The sequence below is a fragment of the Lissotriton helveticus genome, chromosome 3_1, assembly GCF_964261635.1.
Source record: "Lissotriton helveticus chromosome 3_1, aLisHel1.1, whole genome shotgun sequence".
NCBI classification, from domain to species: Eukaryota; Metazoa; Chordata; class Amphibia; order Caudata; family Salamandridae; genus Lissotriton; species Lissotriton helveticus.
This window is the reverse complement of record NC_136061.1, coordinates 407,245,171-407,268,410: the sequence shown is the minus strand read 5'-3', so window position 1 is coordinate 407,268,410 and position 23,240 is coordinate 407,245,171. Positions and strand designations below refer to the sequence as shown.

Sequence of the window (23,240 nt, the reverse complement as noted above, 5' to 3'; positions counted from 1 at the left end):
CTGATAACTCTGCTTCTGATAATATGTTTGCTTGTATTATCTAAGATACTGCGTTTGAGAACCCTGCATTAGTAAATAAATATTTCAAATGTGCACGTGTCCTCTTTTACTCCATGTTCTGGTTTGAAATGATTGTATAAAGAAAGAGTGTTCATGTGTTCCACGATACCTGAGGTATTCTAAGTTCATGTTCTGGTCTGTCTAAACATTGGGAGTTTGTTATGACCAATGATACACTGTAGCTAGCTCGGTAAGGGGATTTTGGATACTAAGGTGAGTTTTTGGGCCACCCTAATTCACTGAGGTTCCAAATCTCTCTGCACAGTTCTGTAGGAGAACGGAATTCCCGCTACATGGCGCCCAACGTTGGTGGTCTTATATCATGACACTCTAGTAGTATATCATTCAATCCTTAACCCCTTCACTGTCGTTTCCGGAAAACGGTGGTGTCGGAAAAAACCTACCTATTTTTGAAATAGGTCTTTTCAAGCTTGAATCTATCTAAAACGGTTTCCTTGAATTACTACCCAGTTGTGCTACAAAGTTTACTTTGTTTTTCTAACTTTCTGTGCAGTCATGGCCAATGCTGTGGACATTCCGCAACATAGTCGCATTGCAGTGAGCAATCATTTGCAGACTTACCAAGTGCCCTTGGAAGACTTGGCTGTGATATTGGTGGCGAGTGCGGATGCAGCTTATCCATACGAACTGTTTTATTCGTGGGTGACGTTTCTGGCTGTGGACGCTAATTCTGGTGTGTTCCACAATTACACTCCCTCTTCTGTGCCGAATGAATCTACTCCGTACAGGGCACAGGAAGTTCCTATTAATACTTGGCAGCATCGCGTTTGGTTTGGTGGCGCCCTATCCCATTCTTTAACCGCTCCGAGGTTAGGTCCTTTGTCCATTCCAGGCGCAAATTGGCCTGTTTTGGCTGGATTTACTCCTCATCCTCTACACAGCAATTGTACCCTTGCGGAAGTTCGTAGACTACATGTAGTCTCGATTGCCGTGATTCGAGCATTAGTACAATACATAGCCCGCAATCTTCCGGTGCGGCGCTTCCGGCCGGACAGGGCGAATTGAAGCTCAGTCCCGTGATGGTCAATGCTGAAATGGGCAAGCGTCCCCAGGAGAAGGATGATTTTCCTTTCTAGCTTGCCGAGAAATTTGACCAGCTGGAAGCAGTATTTCCTAATACAACTCCTGGTGACAAACACAGGATTTTGACACTTAGTTTGTCAAAGGATTTGGCCCCTGAACTCGGTGACTGAGACCTGGGGTAAAACATTTGCGGCGGTCTATGCGTGGTGTTATGGCACTCCGTCTATGGCTGTCCTGCCTACGATCCTTAAACGCGTTCAAGATGATCACGGACCGGAGGCAGCGGTTGAATTGGGTATGCGCCTGTGTGGCACCTTTGATATAGTTTGCGATCTCATACTTGCTAATGTCAAGGGGGATGCAGTGAACTTTCAGGTAGCTAATGCTTTGGCGGCGATTCCCGATGCAGAGAAACCCCGACAGTTGGCGAGGATTATTGTGGCGGCTTATAAAACCGTGGGTCGCAATAGCAAGGGTCTAAAACCTTTTTCTGTCAGAGAAAAAGCAACCCCAATGGCAGAATTCAGAAACAGAAGTTCAGCCCAAGTCCAAGAAACAAAATTGGCCTAAAAAACAAAAACAGGGTAAGCAACAGCAACAACAGCAGACACAGGAATCTCGTCCTGCGTCTCCGTTACCTGCGCAAACAGAACGTATTTATGACTTGCGCGAAGATTAAATCACCTGATCGATTTCAGGTTTCTGATCAACGTTCTCCTCGTTCCTTTCAGGACTCATCGGCCTCGGCGACCGGTGGTGGAGGAGGCGGAAGGGGTCGGGGTGGTCAACAAGGAAGTGAACAGCCCCGCCCGAAAGACGGTGCAGGAAAGCAGGACGGCTCGACACCGAAGAGAACGCAGTTTGCCAAGAAGAAAGTCGCCGCCTTAACAGCGCACAGATATGCCACAGATAGTGAGAACGCGGCTTCGGAATCTGACATGGTCTCTGACCTTGCTGGACAGCGCGGCGGAGATTACCATTGTGAGAGAGGCCCTGCGTCCACTACTGAAGGTGACAGCGACTGATATTTATGTTGTGATAGAAACAGCAGATACAAGAGTTGCTCCCAGATAGACTTTATGAAATCGTCCTGTTAATCGAAGGTGACATACAACGTACCATAAAAGGGGTATTTTGGGAAAATCTTTCGTCTACGTATGACATTTTGCTTTCGGAGGCTGACTGGCCCCCACCTTTTGTTCTCGCAGCACCGCGAGGGGAGGAGGTAATCCTCCCCAGTTTCACAAGCACTGTCTCGAAAGAGCATGCGCTACATTTTGCAGAAGAGTGGGCTAAGGCTCTAGCACCGGCTCTGTACCGCAACCGTGACTTAAAGCAATCTTTGACAGCACAAGTTATAGGCACTGGCAGAAACTGGCTGGCCCATCTCAATGGCGTGCAGCGTGCTCTTAATAATCTCCCTAGAAGGTCTCTGGGTGGGCGGACCCCATACGAAATGTTCTTTGGTATCAAGATGTTTGTCCCGGACCTTGACGGTCTAGACGGCGTGGCCAGAGCCACAACCTTTGACGTAGATGAACATTTCAATGTTTTACAGGATCTACAAAAGACCAGAGACAGTCTTGCAAAGGAACATTTGCCCTCCACATCGGATGATGCGTTGCAGATCCCGGTAGTTGGCTGGCTACCCCAAGTTGGAGAACTGGTTCGAGAGAAGATCGATAATAAGAAAGAATTTGGTCCTTCCTATCGAGCTCTGGTTCCTGTGCTTAGAGTGAAGGGCACAAGAACAGTCATTTTACCACCACTTCCAGGTCGTAAGGAAAACAGGTTTATCTCTATTGACAATGTCAAGATACACAGAGTGGCCGATTCGTCTTAGTATGACTCCGGCGGTCTCCTGTCCTTCGATTGTGAGAAATTCTGTTTTGGCCACTGCTTCTAATCCTATGCCTGAGGTGGCCCTCGAGATGCCTGCTGTTTCCAGTCCTTTATTGAGTACTTTACCTGTTGATAACATTGATGAACTTGACTACACTTACCCAACTGACTTATCGATGCCTGATTTGCAAACACGTTTGGCCACTGAATCCAGATTCTCCTTTGACACTTTCAGAAAATTCAAAAAAACCCTCACGTTTTGCAGTTTATGCCACATTATTTAAAAAACATTTTTTGATCCCCCCTTGGACATATATTTGGCTGGTACTTTTTTCAATTTACCTTTTTATGTCAATTGGTTTTGTGTTTTATTTTTTTTGTCTAGTCGATGGCCATTATGCCGAGAGGAGAACATGCATTCGGCATCTTAATGGAACTTTGGCCCCTCTTTCCTCGTCACATTCAGCACACAGACTGAAGAGAGACTTGAATTTTGTTAACATCACTGCTTGGCCTGTTCTTGATGGGATTGTGTGGGATGCGGTTAAATTTCAAATCCATGGCCCTACTGAGGTTGTTAATGTCCCTAATGTGCTCAGGGTAAACATGGGAGATGTGGTGAAACAAAACATACGTTCTGATGATTGGGATATTCAGGCCGTAGAAGCGTTGTTTTCTGATTTGAAATATTATGCTGCCTTTGATGCTGAAGATTTATACTTGGATTCTGCTAATTATGGTGAATTATTTTGCTTCCAACATTTTGGCAATCATTATCTGCATAAAACGAGTTCCAAAAGAGATACTGTAAATTACACACAGTGGGAACATTGCCCAGCCCCTTCACAAGGCAGTTCGAGTACTTTCTTGAAAAAGTACACTTACTTTACCGACTTTAATCAGTCCAATCCCGAGTCTTTTTATTTTAAAATGACACAGAAGTCCATGTCCAAGGTTAGAATTACCGATACTAAATTATTGTATTCAAAGTCCTTTCTAGACAAATTGGCTGTACAAGGCTACGAGCTATGGAAGGAAACCATTGACCTTAAATCAGTTTGGGGTTCTAAAAGTTGGCAGGTACAAGGCACTGAGGCTTTGCACAGAGCATGTCTCATCCCAAATCATATGTTGTTTTTGAATTCTAGCATTTCACAGACTACATGCTTTGGATTGGCTACTTCTAAAAAATTAAATACACCTACCGTCCCTGATTTAGAGGAATATTCTGGTTGGAGTAAATTTACACAAGTCAGGCCTGATCCCCGTTTTGATACTGACCATTCTGTCACCACTTACTCGGTAGGCAAATTATGTCAGAATTGGCTAAAACATTCTACATTGGCTGCAGTTAAACTACATCTATCCAAGCTGACTGATGATGTGGATTTGAATGATTTCATTAAAGGCCCGGCTAGTGGTAGATCTAAAAGATGGATTTATGCGATTTACAATGAAATCTGGAAAACTTCACAAATTGAGGCTGCTACACGCCTTAGAGCTATTGATCAAGCTAATTTAGAAAAAGTGCTTGCAGTTGTAGATAACAGTATTAACATGCTTTCTTCACGCATTTACACATTAAATAATATTGTGCCTTCTGTTGTTGATATTGTACATGATGAAGTGTCTGTGTTGTACCATGGTCAAAATCAATTGCGTTCCATTATGCAATTTGCGTGGACCCTGCAGACGCTTAAGTCTGGTAAGATGCCTTGGACTTACATGAACGTGTCCTCCCTCTATGCCCCTTTTAATTTAACTGACAAGCAGCGCATGCTTTCAAGGCGAGATGCTTCTTTTTCCATGTTACACATTGAAAAATTAGAGTCTTTACCTTTCTCTGTGGCAAAAGCCACTGCTGTAACGTGGCTTATCCACGGATTAATTACATTACCATTTGCTTTGTACAAATTTACAAATTGTATGCGATATATCGCGATAGGCAGATATGAACCACTCGGTAGTTCGGTTCTCCATGAGGCATGGTCGCTTCCATTCACCTATCGATGCCTGAAAGACGAGAAGGAAGTTTATCTTAAGGGGGAGGAGTGCACAGAGACACCTGATCATTCATTGATATGCAGACACATCCAATTGCACGGTTCTTGTAACCAGGACCGGCCAAATTTTGCCTGTGTTTTGAAAGGTACTCCAGTTCCCGCAATCGTTCCTACTTTCACATTACTGGCAAACGGCAGTTATTTACTTTTGAATAACGAAGACTGTTGTGGATTAATTAGAGGTATCGCTTATGTGCTAACAGTGTCAGAACGTGTGGTGTGTTGCAAAAACGTTCTATATCCTCCTACACATGGGAATTCAGATGTTTCCATCTGGCCGCGAATCCCAACCTTGACTGCAGAGTTCAATGGTATGAGTAGAATACGAGCCCTTTTGTCTCAAAAAGAGGTGGCCCTGAGTTCGGCTCGTGAAAAATGTGTCCTTCACATAGCTAACACGCACACAGAGGTGAAGGCGCTATTGAATACTGACTTGCCATTGCATTTCAGCAAGCCGATTCATCAAATCTTTAATGCCTCCTCCACTTCTGGCCTCGCACACTTTTTTAAAATAGTTAGCGGTGGTCTTGTGACTTCCTTCGAGAAAATATTTGGAGTCATCCCTGCTTTCTTTCATTCTATATTTTCAAGCCGGTTTGGTGGATTTCCGGTTTTGCTGGCACTGGCTGCAGCCGTTCTGGTGATATTTTGTTTTATTAAAAATGGATGCCCGTCCTGTGTTAGAAGCCGCACAGCCCCCCCTTGCTCTGTTTCGCAACCGGATGCTTGAATACTATGGCGCACTGCCGCTTGCGACCTTAAGCACGGCGTATGGATTATCGTTTCGATTTTCCTATTTCACATGTGTCCAACCTGTGTTTCATTGCCTGAGCTGCGATTTCGACTGGGCCCTTGATTTGTGTCTCTGCAAGACGGTGTCTCCTGACGTCGATTTTAATCACCTGATGAGTCCAGTAGTTACTCACGAGTTGGTTTGTTCTGGCGAAAGGATTATGGCCTTGGCAGCGATGCATGGACTAATGGGTCATTTGAACATACTCGCAGCAGCGCAAGATTTCTTGGCACAGAGCTATATTGAGAACCCGCCGAGTTGTCCTCTGATGATGCTAGAGGCTCCGGTGCTGGAGGCGCACGTATGTTCTTTCCCACTAATGAATTGGATGGCTGAACTGTTTTCGGATGATGACAGTGATTTCATGCTGGAGGCTGTTGCTGCATATTTTGCATATTCAGTCCTGTCCTGAAAGCCTTCGAGACTCTTGGCTAATTGCCAGTTCTTGATTACGATTTTTTTGGACACTTACTGTACAAAATTTTTTTACAACCCCAGACCTATTGACTTGAGTGAGACCTCTATAAAGCCTTTTCACCAGATTTTAGCTCATTATTATTGAACTCTGCTTTCATAATATGCCCCTATTCTGGTCTTACCTTACATTATCTTGTCCGTGCTCGGATCATTGGGGGGGTGTCATATAGTTACTGCTTACCTATATACCGTGTTAAGTTAGCATGAGCTTATTAAATGTTTAAGCGCCATTTTTTCCTTTTGCTGCTTTTTGCACACGACACATAATTGTTATTTTAGCTTTCAACCTAGAAGAGCGTTACATGATAATAATATGTTATTGCTCTGATATCAGCTTTGCTTTGTAAACTGTCTGCACAGTGAGTGCTGAAGCCTCCAAGGATAACTTGACACAGCGTTGTTGTGAGGTCTGATCTTCGCACCTTCCTAGACATTACATAAATGCAGCTGCTGCCAAAATCTGGCTTTAAGCGCGTTTTATATTGCTTTGCTTAGAGCACACGTTACACACTTGATGGTGCTTCGCATGCAGAGAGCTGGTGGAAGATGATGTGATCCTCTGCCACTGAGATTTTGAGGTATGGGCCCGCCCTGCTAAAACCCAAAGAGACCTTCCTAGATATAATATACTATGCTAATAGGGAGGGTGAGAAATAGGTGTTCTTAATTCCTATTCATTTCAGCATTCTAGTATGCTGTCACCGTTCGCTTTCTATGGATTAGTAACTATGCTGATAACTCTGCTTCTGATAATATGTTTGCTTGTATTATCTAAGATACTGCGTTTGAGAACCCTGCATTAGTAAATAAATATTTCAAATGTGCACGTGTCCTCGTTTACTCCACGTTCTGGTTTGAAATGATTGTATAAAGAAAGAGTGTTCATGTGTTCCACGATACCTGAGGTATTCTAAGTTCATGTTCTGGTCTGTCTAAACATTGGGAGTTTGTTATGACCAATGAGACACTGTAGCTAGCTCGCGATACTGCGTTTGAGAACCCTGCATTAGTAAATAAATATTTCAAATGTGCACGTGTCCTCGTTTACTCCACGTTCTGGTTTGAAATGATTGTATAAAGAAAGAGTGTTCATGTGTTCCACGATACCTGAGGTATTCTAAGTTCATGTTCTGGTCTGTCTAAACATTGGAAGTTTGTTATGACCAATGAGACACTGTAGCTAGCTCGGTAAAGGGATTTTGGATCCTAAGGTGAGTTTTTGGGCCAGCCTAATTCTCTGAGGTTCCAAATCTCTCTGCACAGTTCTGTAGGAGAACAGAATTCCCGCTACAGCACTACAACCAAACACTATCAAACATGGTGGAGTCAGCAGCACCATTGACCCACAAAAGACAAAATGCCAAACCCTCCCATATTTGGTATAATCAAAGTCTAAATGAGGAAAGGAATCTCCATCACGTAGGACGACGATGTAGACAGAAACCCTCAACGTTGCTCCTAATCAAGATACGTGAACAACAGAGCAACAAAAACACATCTGGAACACAAAAGCATCATACTTCCCATCCCAACTTGACGATGCAAGGCATCACCCAAGAAGATTGTTTGAAATTGTCAACCAACAAACCGGGTCATACAATGTAACCAAGATCGACAACTCAATGGAAAAATTTGCATCTCCACATCCAGTGGAGGAACAAAGAATCACCCATCTAAAACCAAAAACCAAGCTATCTAGGATGACTTCAAATCGCTTACTGAGGAAGAGGTCACAAGCTCTTACTGGCCTTGAAAAAAAGTTCACATTTAAATGACCCTATCCCCTCCACATTACTAATGGAACTCAGTCACCTCTTCTCTCTCATAATGTTGAAGAAAATAAATTCATCACTAAAACAAGGTATTACCCCCAGACTACCTGAAGACTGGGCAAGTGGCACCCCTCCTGAAAAAAGTAGGAGGGGACCCTACAATCCTGAGCAACTTTCACCCAATACAGATTATTCCCTTTCCGGCCAAATTGTTGAAAAAATGTGTACACAACCAATTGAGTTAGCACATTGATTAATTCAACCTACTCAACAAATTCAAATCAGGATTTAGACCAGGGAACAGTACAGAATCAGCTATTGTTCAAATAATGGATAACACCCTTAAGATGCTCGACAACAATGACCCCTGCCTACTCTTCCTACTAGATCTCTCATCGGCGTTTGACACAGTTAATCACCACAACCTGCTAAAACTGCTAGAAAACAGAATGGGGCTGTCCGGAAAAATGCTTTCATGATTTGTATCCTTCCTGCAGATCCGCTCACAACGAATCAAACTAGGAAACTTAATCTTAGGTACCACACCAGTGAGAGGCTGAGTTCCACAAGGGTCGACCATTTCCCCCAAGCTCTTTAACCTATACATGAACCACTAACGGAAATCTTCAAACAATTGAAAGTTGCATACTACGCAGACAACACATAATTATACTTAAAGATATTCTCCCTGGAGGATATCGTCCAACTAAATAACACTCTGGTCAAAAATCAGTCCTGGTTAGCTCCAAACAACCTTAAGTGGAACTCACTTAAAAAGAATACTTTTCCACACATATTAAAGACTGGCTCATTTACCTTGAAGCCCTCAACTGCAAGCCTAACATTATTGATTCCACTAAATACCTTAGAATAACACTAGACAAAAATCTGAACATGCGAACACATATCAGTGCAACAACGCGCAGTGCGTCATTCCAACTCAGACTACTAAAGGAAATTAAACCATTCCTGCCACCTCCAGACTTCCAATAAGCAAAGCAATCATTAGTGGTCTCAAGACTACAATATGGTTCTGGAACCATATTGGCCCATTATTTAGGAAGGCCCTTTCTGGCCTTCCTAAATCATGAATGGCTGGCCCCACTCAAAGCGACCCTCAACGCAGCAGCTAGACTGGTAACCGGCACTAGACGCTTTGACAACATTACCCCTTCAACACAGTCCCTAAAATGGTTCCCTCTCGAGACCAGAACTCAACTGAAAATTACGTCCTCACTTCTCGGTGAACATTGGTGAAGTCAAGGGACAGGCAAAGCTCACTGTAAGCAGCAGAATTTAGAAGCCCCTCCTAGTTGGAATGTTTATAAAAACGAAACAAGACTGATGGAAAGTGTGTGCAGATCCCGTAGTCTTGTTGGACAACATGCAACAATACATTCACCATTTTCGATTGAGAGCTTTGGACGCAAAATAAATGAGGGACCGTAGGATCATCTTGTGAGCTGCTGGGCTCTTGAGAAGTAGAAAAAAAATGTTGCTTTTCAAGCTACTGATGTGGCGTACCTTTTGTTTAATCCAGGTACTGCACTGCATTTAATAAACCTATATTTTAATTTAGTCAAATATTATTCTTAATCCACTGCTCTCTGCTCCTGATAAAGTGTCACTAAAAGTGTCATAATTGACGCATGCATGCCAACGCGCCCGATTCGGGCGGGAAACTCCCGATTTGTGATGCAACAATTAGCTTTACTTTTGCTCTCTCCTGCCTGAAATTGCTTCTCCTTCCAATTTCCTCCCTAAAATGATGGCATGTCGCTCAAAGGTGCGTGCTGAAAAACTGGACTAGGCAGCTATGCAATGTACGCCTTTAACGTGTGTTCAATAATATGTGTCTCCAGCCTCATCAAATTAAATGTTTAAATGCATGCGCATGTTACACCATGATGTGGTCACGTTACTGTTTTAACAAGGCATTACAAACTCTAGTAGCAATGATACTACCTAGAAAAAAAGCCTTTAAACAGTATGTAAACTATACAGCAGCGAGTCAGACTTTCAGGCTTTTTAGTCGCTATTGCAGGAATGATATAAAATTCAACTACTGTTAAAGCACCAAATCGTAGCAGTATTTATACGTTTAAGTAGCCCAATTAAGCAGCCCTGTATTGTATTCACAGACTCTCTAGGACTTCATCCCTCGTATCACAAAAACAGATGAAAAACATCTGTGTTGTAAACATGACGACAGTCCATTCCCCAAAACTAACCAATACATTAGGAGGCAGTGACTTTAAGACTGTTATGGGCACAAGAGATGCGGTAAACGCATAGTAGAACGGTCCTCTTTTAATAACAAAAAAAACAAGCGCGACCCAGGCGGCCCACGCTCACAATGACAAAGAAAGAGTGTGTCCCAGCTAATGAAGGAGACTCTCTAACGCCACAAGTGAGAGATCCAATCCCGGTGGGTGGGGCCAAAAGTTGACAGGGCGGTGACAAGGAGGGACTAAAAAAGATGGGCGGGTCTTCAAGTCCGCCTCTGAAATCCGTATTGATTCCAAGAAGCCCTAGCATGGCGAGAGCAGCGCGTGTGCGCTGCTAACACCAGCCGAGACCTACAAAATTAGAGGATTCACATGAATGGAAGTAAAGGCAAAGCTGCCTATGTCGCTTCCTTTGTCTCTCATTTGTCAAACAACCCCCCTTTTCACTTTACCCAGGCTCAGAATACACAATTATTGTATTCCAATGCCTTATAAGTAGGGGTGGGTGGTAAACCAGCCTCCACCGGTGGAGTTATTCCACTCTGTGCCCCGCTTAACAGTGTGCAGTTTGCCAAACTTCACCAACCGCTGGCGGAGTGGAGTTTACTGGTGCCACCCCTGGTTATACTGCATATTTCGCCCTTTGAATATGAGCAGTAGCCGTGGCCTTCGTTTTAAACTGTGAGTATGTATGTTGGTGCTGCCTGCATTCCCCAGCATCTCTTTTAGCGGGTTTCTTAAAACCGCTTAACACAGGAGATGCCGGTGTGCCAGAAAGTGCAGACTACATAAGAATGCAAGATGCAAGCTGTCAGAAACAGCTTAAAAATAATTAAGAGGGGAGGGGCGGGAGCGAGAGAGGTTGTGCTGTGGAATTTTCAAGCAATGTGTCAGGTTCTCGACTAAGTCACGACTGTGGTTATTAAAAGTTCGGTAGAGCACCATTAAGAGCTCCAACTGAAATACTATTGATGACGCCAAGAGTTGTATTAGCTTTGGAGCCGAAAACATGAGATGTCTGCTCTATCTGTGCACAATTCAAAGTGCACTAATATCTTACATTACATGCAAACTTTCCAGTGTCTCAGCGTGGTAACACATTGATCTATTGAGTGTGAATCACCTCTTGCTACTCACTGGCTATGTATTGTCCCTAAAAAGCATGAATTGAAGCATGCACGTCCATGAACTTTGGTGGAATTTGCATGTGCTACACGATGCCGCCCTCATCTCTTAGAACTGCAGAAAAGAAAAAGTTTGCAGCTCCCTCATCATTCAAAACGCCAAATCAGACATTACAGTCCAGATAATACACACAAGCAGGCAGCGGAGGAGCACTGACAGCGTGCCTTACCGGGTTGAGTCTGAAGTACAGGTTGTTCTGTTGCCACAACAGCTATGGGAATACCACCCTCTGCTGCATGTCCAGGACCATGATGTGCCCCAGGGCCAGTAAAATAACAAGCATTTACAATGCAACGGTTTCGCCTTTGTAAAAGTTAGAGCTATTGGCATTGTAAATAGCATTCTTGCTACATTTTGGAACACCCAGGAGGGAGCTCTTCAAAACAGAGCTTAGTATTTGTCCTTTCTTTTTTATCGAAACGAGGGATAGTGGGAAGACTCCGCCATAAGACAAGTTAGCCGTATGACATGCATTTTGAAGTGAACTTTAAATAGATAGAATTCGTGTAAAAAAGAAAGGGGTTTATCTGCCCCCTTGTTTTGTAGTGGAGCTTTATGGCTTAACGTAATAGCAGCTTAATAGATTTTTTTTTAAATGTTAGAAATACAGCATAACGTGGGTACTAAAACAGCATATCCATATTTGATTCAAAAATAAGAAAGCCATACATGTTAGGAAGGGCATTAGTGTGGAGAGGTGGGGAATCACATGCATACATTTTCATCAAAACAACGCTATCCGGATCAGGTGACAGAATGTGTGTGTCTTTGTAGCAGTCTAACCGATCAAGATAGTGTGTAACCTGCTTTTAAAAGCCCATAATTCTCCGTCTCTCCTACTTCCTTTTTTCCTGCTTGCCACTCTGGCTCTCGTCTCTCTACGAGGCAGTTGCGCCCTGTTGGGCAGTTATAGACAGTTGGGCTAGTTGCCCTCCACATACCCTACTTGCTAAGGCGGATATACTCTTGCACACGACAAGCCCCTAAACAATACATCCCTAAGCCACGCGGCCGGCCCTCCTGAGAGGGTTGTAGGCAAGGCGCTGTGTTAAAGCTTCTTTCCCGGCCGCACTGGCACTGAACAACGAGAGATATCCCATACGCGGCCGGCCTCGACATGAGGTTGTAGGCTTAACGCTGTGTTCAAAATAAAACAGATTTGAACTAAAAGCCCATAATAACATTAAAGCTACCCCGACAGCTCACAAAACCCCTCCGCATCCCTTCCAAAGTCACGGAGGAGCACTTACTAAAACGATCATGACACCACAGACTTCGATACCGCTGGTGCGCTGCCCCTCGCCCTCAATTATAAGAATGTTATGAACTTTTCATCCACTACTTGTTGTTCGAGGAAGATTGCCCCATTCCATATAGATCCTGTTCTGTGGAACACGCGTTCCTCTCCGAGATCTAGCTAAGTAGCATCGATATCTTTGCTGAACAGCCAGATGAAGGTGAAATAAATAATAAAAATACGCTAAAGAAGCCACGGGTAGTGAATAATATCAGTGAAGTGTATTTTGCCCTCTAGAAGACTCGCTCGTCTGTGGGATTTCCCAGGAAATCCGTCCGATGTTGCTCGCTTTCTACTGGCACCCACCAGAAATGGAGGCGGTTCTAACGCTCCGACTGCAATGCCGTGCTCTCATTTAGGAAGTCATTAATCATATCTCCTTCCCCGGAAAGAGGTGGAGGAACCTGTGGAGTAAGAGCCCCCCTCCGCAACAAAGGCAGCAACCAGGGCGAGCAAACGTAGGCTTCCCAGCTATGTTAATCAACATTACAGGGTGTTAGTGCGTCTGGAAGTGGGTTTGACAGGGGTAAAGGAGGGGAGTGGAAAAGACAGACGAAAGTTATACAAAAACATGCGTTGGCCTCAGGCAAGGAGGTTTAAGTGGCACGTGGTAGCAGCATGGGGGAAGATATAGTATAAAACAAAATAGGAGAGAAAATGGTGGGAAGCAAGTGCTTGTGAAAGGAAGAGAGAAGCAAAAGAGAGGGAGGACTAAGGCTGATAGAGATGGAAAGATGGAGAAACAAGAGGGAGTAACAAAGGAGAGAGCATAAAAAAGAGCGACTAAACCACGAAAGAAAAAGTGTAACAACTGAGTATGCAGGATAAGACGGTGGGGGCTGAGGGTGGAGGGAAAAGGGAATTACAAAACAGAAACTAACAAAAGAGAAATAATAGGTGAGAAGAGGAGGACGAGAGCTCCAGTGTCGCGGTGTCAAAGGGTGCAGGGTTTCCGCCGAGGATCACACAGGTCGCTTTCTTGTCCTACTAGCTCTATGTCCCACTGCCTTCAGGTGGCAGAGATCACGTGCCTGCTCCCTCTGTAGGCACACTGGGGGGGGGCGCGTGCCCATGTACCTGCTGTACTCCTGAGAGTGGAGCAGGTGGTGCGTGCCCCTCCCCCGGGACACAACAGGGGGCGAGGTGAGGGTAACTGCCCAGGGGGTGCTGCCCACCTACCTGCTGTCCCCAGGCTCTGCTGGCAGCTCTCTGTCCTGGCACACTGTGGGGTGGGCTGGTGGTGCTGCCACCTTCCTGCGGTGCCCCGAGAGTGGCACGGCTCTCCTCGCTGCTGGCACCCACAGCGAGGCTCGGGCACGGTCTGACGAGGGAGTGTTCTTATACCCGCCTCTGGTCACACTTGTTGCACCGGTTTCCTTTGCGCTCCGGCGCGGAGCGGGTTAATACATTTCCAGGGATGCACTCGGGCGGGTTTTTCTGCTGCCCAGGACTTAAAGATCACTGCTCTCTGATGCTTTTAGGGGCACCCCACCACGAACTCCTCTCCCACCGAGTTCACGATAATAAAGTGGGTGGGAGTTCATGTCCAGAGACGCTGGGTGATCGAGGATACACATGCCTGGCTAGAAACAAGCTCCTTCCGAGGTTCAAATTGGTGCCTCCTTGGCATGATGTTGGAGTAGCCCCAAGGCTTGGTTCAGGCTGGTAGATGGCCATCGTTGGCGCGGTGGACGGGCCGGACGGGGACGACATGGTGATCGGCGAGAGACACACTGCAGCAGGCAGCACACGTGAAGTCACCTCCATGTCCCCGCCCGCCGCTTCTGACGAGTCTCACTTCCTGCTTCCTGTGTGTAACAGGACTTGGCATGGGCTCCAGGCCACGCCACTACACAAACCAGTCAAGAAAAATGCACGAACACTTGTGGGCAGGCCGGCTGCCCCGCCGCTGGATCTTATCCGCAAAAAACACAGTTGATGGACAGAATGTAGAACAATGTCATACATTCACCCCAGTACAAGGATCTGGGCCTAAATCCATCGTTTTTTTGCACTCCACACCACCCTGGGTTAGACACTGGCTATATGCAAATCAGCTCTGACCCTGTGCCTCATGGGAATAGTCCAGTCCGAACTATGAAACCATGTCTTTCCCAGACCGGAATTAAGCATCCAAGGACCGGTTTCTGGCTATCAGCCTTCATCAGCCTGGATAGCTTGACTCCAGTGGTGTGGAGAGCCTGGGACTCACGTCCGAGCATCCCCAGCCCACTCGGGGTGAAATTGCAAAAAACACAGTTGATGGACAGAATGTAGAACAATGTCATACATTCACCCCAGTACAAGGATCTGGGCCTAAATCCATCGTTTTTTTGCACTTATTTTGTCTTATCCGGGCACACGGACAGCGGAAGGGGGGGCGGGGACGGCACATGGACAGCGGGAGGGGGGGCGGGGACGGCACACGGACAGCGGGAGGGGGGGCGGGGACGGGATACCTGCCTAATCACGCAGCCCACCCCTGCATGGCACACGTTGGAAATGAAACCAACATGCCGATACAAAAAAAAAAAAAACGCCCACCGCCTGAATGACGTCACAAAGGGGCGGGATGAGAAAAATTCAACAGAAACGCCCACGAATCGCCTCCCAGAATGACGGACGCCTCTCCCTTCCAATGGCTAGCCTCCATTTATGGAGCTAGCCAATGGAACAGAGAGGCGGGACTTTTGTCCATACTTGTAAACAAAAGTATTCGCCCTGCGCGAAAGTATGCTGCGCAGCTTTCGGTGAGGCGAAACCTAAAAAGCAAAAGCGTGGCAGACATCGCTTCAGCCCACCCTGGAAGCCAATGCTAGACGGACAGCTTACTTCCTGCTCTCAGCCACATTTTAGTAACGGTAGCGTGCTTCCTTATTACTGACTGGGGCAGAGAACGAGGCTTGGGATGCATGCGTTCCATATGAGGCATTGGTATAAGTAGTAATAAGGCTATCAATCGCTCTCAGACACCCCTGCTCTCCTAGATAAAAAACACATGCAACGAACATTCAGGAATGCATATAGAATGCTTACTCGAGGTCCCGCAGCTCAGACTCTTTTGAAGCTATTTTTAACTCTCGAACTTCCTCTCGATGACGGACTTGGCCTGCGTACCAGGTTAGTGTACCAAGACACAAATCCGAGTGGACTGCGCCTGCGTGCCAGGTTAGTGTAGCAAGACACAAATCGGAAACAAGGACGACCGGCTTGGAAAACAAACGTAAAACAAATTAAGCTAATGTCGATAGTACCCTATCACTAATCCAGCCCTTAAAACCTAAGAAAGTAAGTTTAAACGGAATATCGCTATTTCCTTTGGATTATGCTCTGACTTTTTTTATATGCTGAGATGTTGTGTTGAGTACCATTATTCTGATTTGAATTATATTTCTAGTGAAGTCGGATTGCGTTGCCCACGAGCCTTGTTGGGATGTTAGATCACTCGCCAACGTATGCTGACATCACAACAGATGACGGTTTTGGGCTTTAAACGCTGCGCTATACAAGCGCTTGAACCAATTTATAAGTGGCGCGGAGTAAAACAAGATGTCAATGTGAACCCCAAGCAGTGCAATTAAACAAAGAGTTCTCCCAATCAGCATAATAGCAATTCACGGGTAAGTAAACTGTACTTGGCCAGTGAACCCGACCCAAAAAAAACAAAGTGAGGTATCAGCTTTTGAACCAATTAGAAAGCAGCAAAGTAGACAGACAATAGACTTAGCCTATGGGAAGCAGCAGGAGGTATTACACGCCGTATAGTAACTACAACGGGTCTTACAGACAGCACAAACGCGAAGATGCTTGACCTATGTTTTAGATACTCCTGCTTGGAGCAGTGGTAGAAGTGGGCGGGATCGGAAGGGTACGGCGTGCCCCTACTTTCAAAAATTATTTTCAGTCTGTTACCCTACTTCTTGTTTTAAAAAAGCGTCCTGGGACGGCAAGAATAGTCCTACTTAAAAATTATAACTTTTTCATTCTGCCTCTGCAGTTCCCTCGGCCCCCTCCCCTTTCCCCTCTGTTTCTAGGGGCCTGCAAAGCAACACTGAAAGGGCCATCAATCTTAGGTAAGCGCGAAAACGGCTACCTCTGATGGCCGTGCTGCTGCAGTGATTCACACCTCATTTAGTGAGGGCGTTACCTGCCTGCCCCCACTGTGACAAATACAATGGTCACATCAGGATGCTTTGGTGGGCCACCCTTGACCTCCTCTCCCTTTTATTTTCAGGCTCACGCAGACAGCACCTGGAAAAGAAGAAAAGGGCAAGGGGAGGAATTTGTGGCTTGCTGCAAATCTGCTCTTCACCCAGCCAGAACTGCAAAATAGGAGGAGGGCGGCTGCTGTAGCAGAGGCCGTCTGCTGGTCTATGTCCCCACAGCTGACCCAGACCCACCAGCATCTCCTGGAAATTGTTCTGCTTGCTTGCCCAGAGGTCCCCAGCCCCACCTTTACAGCTCTGCTCTTTTCCCTGCACTGGGGCATGCAAGAGGAGCCTGGACTGCTTCTGAACTCCACGCTCTTAAATAGACATCAAGTAAGTTGAGAAAATGAAAGAATACGCAGTGCCTTTTTATTTAATTACTGGAAAATGTCAAATGTTATTTTTTTATAAGGTGTACCACTGCTTTGCCTGTGTTCAGGGATGTGGTCTTTTAAAACAAGCATCCGCAATGCAATAGGTCTTGCATTACTGAAAGTTTGGCCTATTGGTGTTGCAAATAATAATGCACGCCAAAAGCTCAAACTTTCAGTAATGTGGGGCCTATTGCATTGCAAATACTTGTTTTTTTAGGCACAAGGAGACTAAGTGATTTGCCCAGAATCATAGGAAGCTTGAGCCTCCTGTCAGACCTGAACTTGGTTCCCCAGCTTCAGTCTAGTAGGGCACCGAAATATGTGGATTATGATTACTTCTAGAGTTGCTCCTCAGTAGGAGCCTCATTCACTCTGAAGCAAGGTAGAGGGCAGACAGACAAAGGGCTGACAAAATACGAAAAAGAATCGGATTCCTAGCAATTGAGCTGTGCTAGTGGAAAGCCAGCACTGCAGCACCAACTTGTGGTTTGTTGGTAAATTGCAACATTAGTCAATATTAGTTGCAAGGCGCTTTATACCACTTCTGCCGTTTCTAAGCATTATGTATCCAATCTGGCGATATACAAATTAACCGACCTGGGAAGGATTAATTGGTTTTGCCTGTGTTATCCATACACATGAGCACGAGAAGTCAATGACTAGTATTAATTCACTGAGGTATGTTGGCACCTGAGAAATACTGTCCATAGTGCCTGCTAGCTGTTTCAGTGGGCTTAGAGTTGGTTACAAGGAGGAAGCCATGCGTGGCAGACCCTACCACAAGTGTTGAACAGATATGCAAGAGCGTATTTACTCATGTAGAGAGGGGACCAGGGGAGGAGCTTCATTGAGAACCAGGTCAAGTGCCAAATCATGTGTAATTAACCTGCTGGACATTTGTGTACAGGTTTTGACAACTTTTTACAGTGAACGATGCACTAATGATCAGTTACAAATCCAAATTTGCACTGATAAATCAGCTAAATATAACATTTTAATTTTCTACCAATGGTAGGGTCCAAATATTGGTACAAAAATTCCCAGCATCCCAACACAACTACATGCCACTTGTGCAGATCACGAGGCCTGGACCATAGTGCTTCGCACCTGATCCTCTACGCTCAAGACAGCCAGTAAAGTGACTGCGCTGTACCTGCTCAGTTCATGATGAAGCCTGCAGCCAATGCTTAATTTGAGGTGGTGGCTGCAGCTGCGGGTATTCGCCAGGCTCTGCGGGCCATTAGTCGGAAATCACAGAAAGGCTAACTGAGACCTCAGTCCTCGAGAGGATGGTTAATGAATTCTCGTTTCACTGGGTAACAGTAACATATATCGTTTACAATGCTCGGAATCGTGGGTTGAAACTTGGCATGAAACGGGTTATTACCCTTAAAATATGGACAGTTATAGGACGGGATGTGGAAACCACCTGCCTAATGTTAACTTCATTCTAAGAGCCCCTCGTGGCTGAGCACGCTGAGGGGGTCCATTGAGACCCACCCCCACCCCTGAAAGGAAGAGTCTTGTCCGTTCTATTGACCCCCTCCCTCATCCCCTGTTACCCACTCAATTCTCAGCGGCCTGGATGCCCTCACAGTCTCAATTAAGAGACCTTCCTGTGTGTGAAAGGAGCCCTGAACAGTGAAGGGTGGCATGCATAGAAGTAGTGTTCTGTCCTGCTTCCCTGTCACCCCTCTTCGCTTATGTTCTCTCTCTTCCATACCTACTCTTAATTCTCCTCTCCATCAGTGCTTTGAAGTGGCATAGTCAGCCATGAAGCTCATTCCTGCCACCAACTCCATACAGCCTTCTCCTATCCCCTTGTAGTGCTCTGAAGCGGCCAGCAGATGACTTGTACTTCTATGAGCTAGTGCATACGATGGCTCTTGAACGCCGTGATGCCTCGTCTGGCCACAACAAAGTTCAATTAATTTTTTTTAAACGCAAACTCTGCACAAGCAGGTCTCAGAGTGCTGTGCACAAGAGGGTGTTCGAACACAAGACAACTGTGAATTAACTAGTGACAGAGGAGATTGTTGACAATTAAATATTGGCCCTTGATTAGCAGTGAATTCCAAAACAACGAGTGTAAAATCCTCTGTGTAGAGGATGCTGTGGTACAGGGAGGGCACACAACCTAATTTATTTTAACAAACTGACTACACAACGTGGTACCTGTGCACCCTAAACTGGAAACAGTGAACAACACAAGAGATGTGGGATTAGACAGTGCAGTCGAATCTGAGACTAGTAGAAAGGCCATGAAGAGGCAGGATACGCGGCTCCTACTCTCAAGAGCTGGGTGATCCTCTGCATTGACAAAGCACCGTCTGGGTCATGCAGCTTCCAATCCACTTATGACAAGCGTGTCTCTGAACCAGAGAGAGAAGAGCTCAGCCTCTGGCAGAATACAGGAACCTCTGCTTCAGGAAGGTTCGGCTGGGAGTTACCCCGGCCCGGACTCAAACCCATCTCTGCACAATCCAGCTTCTCTTCAACTCAAAGTCACAGGACTGCAGAAGAGATGATTGCATTCTGTCTTTACTTCTATTCCATATGGCATGGCCCTAAAAAAATTTACAAATTTGTCTAGACGTTAAAAAAACATTATTATATTGCTTGTTAGAAAGATTACGTTAAAGGTGCAAACTTTAAAACATCTGCCGAAAAGATTATGCACAGTAAAGCACAGGCAAGAACTGTACAGGAAGGTCAAAAAGGTAAGTGGTCCTGTGTGAGGGTCCTTATGAATAACATTAATGTGCCTAACTCAGAGGTCTACCCAGAGGCCTTCTTTTGTGTATCAAACTGCTCATGTGTATCATTCAGGCAGGAACCCAATTCAAAGGATATTCAGGAAGAATCTAATGTCCTACTCAAACAGTGACTCATGATGTTTATATAAAATAAGCATACATATCTGCAGTATTGCATTGAACAAGGCTCTACAGTAACTAGGCCGGACTGGCCATTCCGAGCATCAGGCGTTTCCCCTGGCGAATGGAAGGGTAGGGGGCCGGTTTAGTTTGTGGGGGCGGTTTTGTAGCAGTGCAGGAGTTTTAAAAACACTGCAAAGTTCTTTGTATATTCAGCAGGTTTCGGGCTACAATAAAAGTGCCAAGATAACTCCGGTGAATAATGTACCTGCTGGAGAGAGATGGAAGCGTATTTTGTCCAATGGCTGTTTTGACCAATCTAAGGTAGTGCAGAGGGTTAATATGTTTGCTGCAAAGAATGTGTACCATGCATATCAGAGAGCAATATGTTATGTGCACAGCTCAGTGGGTTACTGCTTTGTGTTCACTTCCCGAATGAAAGGACACTTGTATACATATGTAGTATACTATGTTTGAGCAGCTAGCTGGCTGACATGGATATGAAGGAGCCCTTGTGGGATTCCGTAAGTCAGATCAGATTCTCCTGAAGAGTCCCTTTCTCTTCTGTGCCCCGCTTAACACGTGTACAGGAGGAGCCCTGTATTCATGTCCTCAATATTTGAGACAAAAAATACGAAGTGATTTCTGAACAATGAAAGTAAAAGCGTTAAGGTAACATGTTCCTGCTTATATTTCGCACACTTTACATAAACCTGCATCCCCTATGAGTGTTTGCTTTTTCCTGAATTCAACCTCAAATAAACATGTTTATCCATTGCTTGAATTAAATAACGTTATAAGCTGTAACTGGTCAGTGAAATGCCAACGTACAAACATTTGTTATGTTTTATTTCTAGCCACACCCCTGACTCCACCCACTGATCCAAAACTCGGGCCAGTCCCGCCCCCTGATTCTCTGCCAACAGTTCCCCTACTTTTTTTTCCCACTTCGACCACTGGCTTGGAGACAATAACATCACTACCTGCTATGAGCACCATTACCTAGCACAAGAGATCTGTGTGCACTGCAGCAAGAAAATTACATCTGGAAGGAAAACAGTTCCACACTTTAGACAGGGGAACAACAACATTCCCTGTCTGGAAAATGAGGATAAAGACTTAATCCAAACTGCCCTACTTTGTTCCAATTCCCAAGTTCTTCTTGACCTAGACACATTAACTGCAGGGTATTTGAAGACCTGGTGTGATCCAGGGGTGGGGGTTGCATGACAGTCAGTAACCCATAGCGAAAGGAACATCTGCTGAAGTCTGCGGAACTTTCTGGAGAAACTGTAGAAGTCTAGCTAGTACCTAGTGCCTACTGACAGGATGTTCTTTTCAGAATAATGAGTCAAAGCATTCAAAAGTCATCTGGCAATTATGTTGCCGATATTTTCTGGCACAAGCCACCTAATAACTGGAAGGTTGCTTTCATGGAAAGGCTTGATGGAGAGAAAGAGACCTGAGCATCAGGCAATTACCTGGGCGTCGGAGTGGCGTAGAATTCTGATTTGCGTGAGTGCAGTTGTACCCACTGCGGTAGGTCGAGGAGTTAGGATACGCTGCCTTTACAGTCACTCACATATACACACTTACACCCCCCCCCCCCCATCCCCTTCAACCACAAGGACCCTTAACGTCACCATCAGTTGTAAGCCTCCCAAAAGGTGCGACACATTCCCGGGCAAGCGAGCCTGCCCTGGTCCCAAGTGACCCCCCTCTTGCCCAGGTGCTCCTCGTGTGAAAGCTCTCAAATTTTCCAGGTCAATGTACGTGTAGGTTATCAAGTCAAGGATATTTCTTTGCATTAAGACTCGTAGCGCTGGTTCCATATTGGGATCTAAAAAACGACATATTCCATAATGCAAATAACATATACTGGTCTGAATAAACAACTGGTGCAAGAAACTAGGAATCTTCAGAACTCTGGGAGCTGAACGCCATGCTAAAAGTGCCCTTCGTCTGACCGCAGCATAAACACACGACATAAACATACGACAACAAACCAACATGTGTCCCCCCAATGTGAACGCCGCCTTCAATGTGCTGATTGTAAGACACGCAAATGCACACTTCACGATTATTTACCTACTGGAATGACCTCCTACGATGAAGACTTTCAAGTTTCAACTCAGCCAGATGAACCGGAAGCTGTCACTTTTAACTGAGTGCAGAGAGGAAAAGAAAGAGAGGACTCGGGCACTAAGGCGCCCTGTGTTACCGAGACATTTCAGCGGCCATATTGGAATGCTGCTGAATACCATTTTAAACTTCAATATCCTACTAGATATCAATTACTTCTAAGGATTCTTCAGCTTCTGATGATTAAAAGTGTAAATTAAAAAACGATCTTTCTAGGGGTTTAATATCGGTAAGCGAAAAAACATACATACATGTTCTACAGGTTTCATGGCGCTCAGGGTGGGATTGTCTGGCGTTTGCATAGCTGCCAAGGTTTCAGATTGCTATGTGTGACATTTTCAGAATTTTAGTGTAATCATGAGTGACATTTCAACAACTATGAGTGACACTTTCTCGTGGTCAAAATCACGCAATGAAGAAGACGGAAACTTATAAATATTAGAAATTACACCCATTTGAACAACGAGAAACTCTAAGATCTTGAAACTGGTGCAAAGCAACTGATCGTTGCAAAGTACGTTGCAACCCTCTGCGCTACTTTTTGGTGAGTTAAAACTGCCACCAGACAAGTAACTCTCCAGCAGGAGCTTTCACACTCATAAGTTATGTCTAAGCACCGAACCCTCCCTCAGCTCAGCAGGTGCGGCTGAACGACAAGTAACTAAAGGATCTCTGTAGCAAAAGCATTAACCTGCTGAGCTATCTACATAAAATACAGTTCGGTAATGTCAAAGTACACCTTCTTTGTTGCAGCATGTTAACCCTCTGCACAGGCAGGAGCATTTCGCTCTGCGCCTGCAGTGGTTATAGAAGGATCAGAGCTGGCCAGATGTAATCTGAAACAAGATCTGCTCAGTGAAGGTAGACTGTGTCTTTCCA

The 23,240-nt window shown here is 45.2% G+C and overlaps 1 protein-coding gene across 2 annotated transcripts in view; it reads right to left on the bottom strand.

The window, feature by feature from the left end:
• NDUFB3 (NADH:ubiquinone oxidoreductase subunit B3) overlaps nucleotides 1–22,424 on the bottom strand; it is a 97,003-nt gene extending 74,579 nt beyond the window's left edge. Inside the window, exon 1 of one of the 2 annotated variants that reach the window (XM_078680195.1) lies at nucleotides 22,308–22,424. The gene's annotated coding sequence lies outside the window, so the exon portion shown is untranslated. The remainder of the gene's footprint in view (nucleotides 1–22,307) is intronic. The other variant, XM_078680196.1, reaches the window with a different exon arrangement.
• Nucleotides 22,425–23,240: the final 816 nt, after the last annotated feature.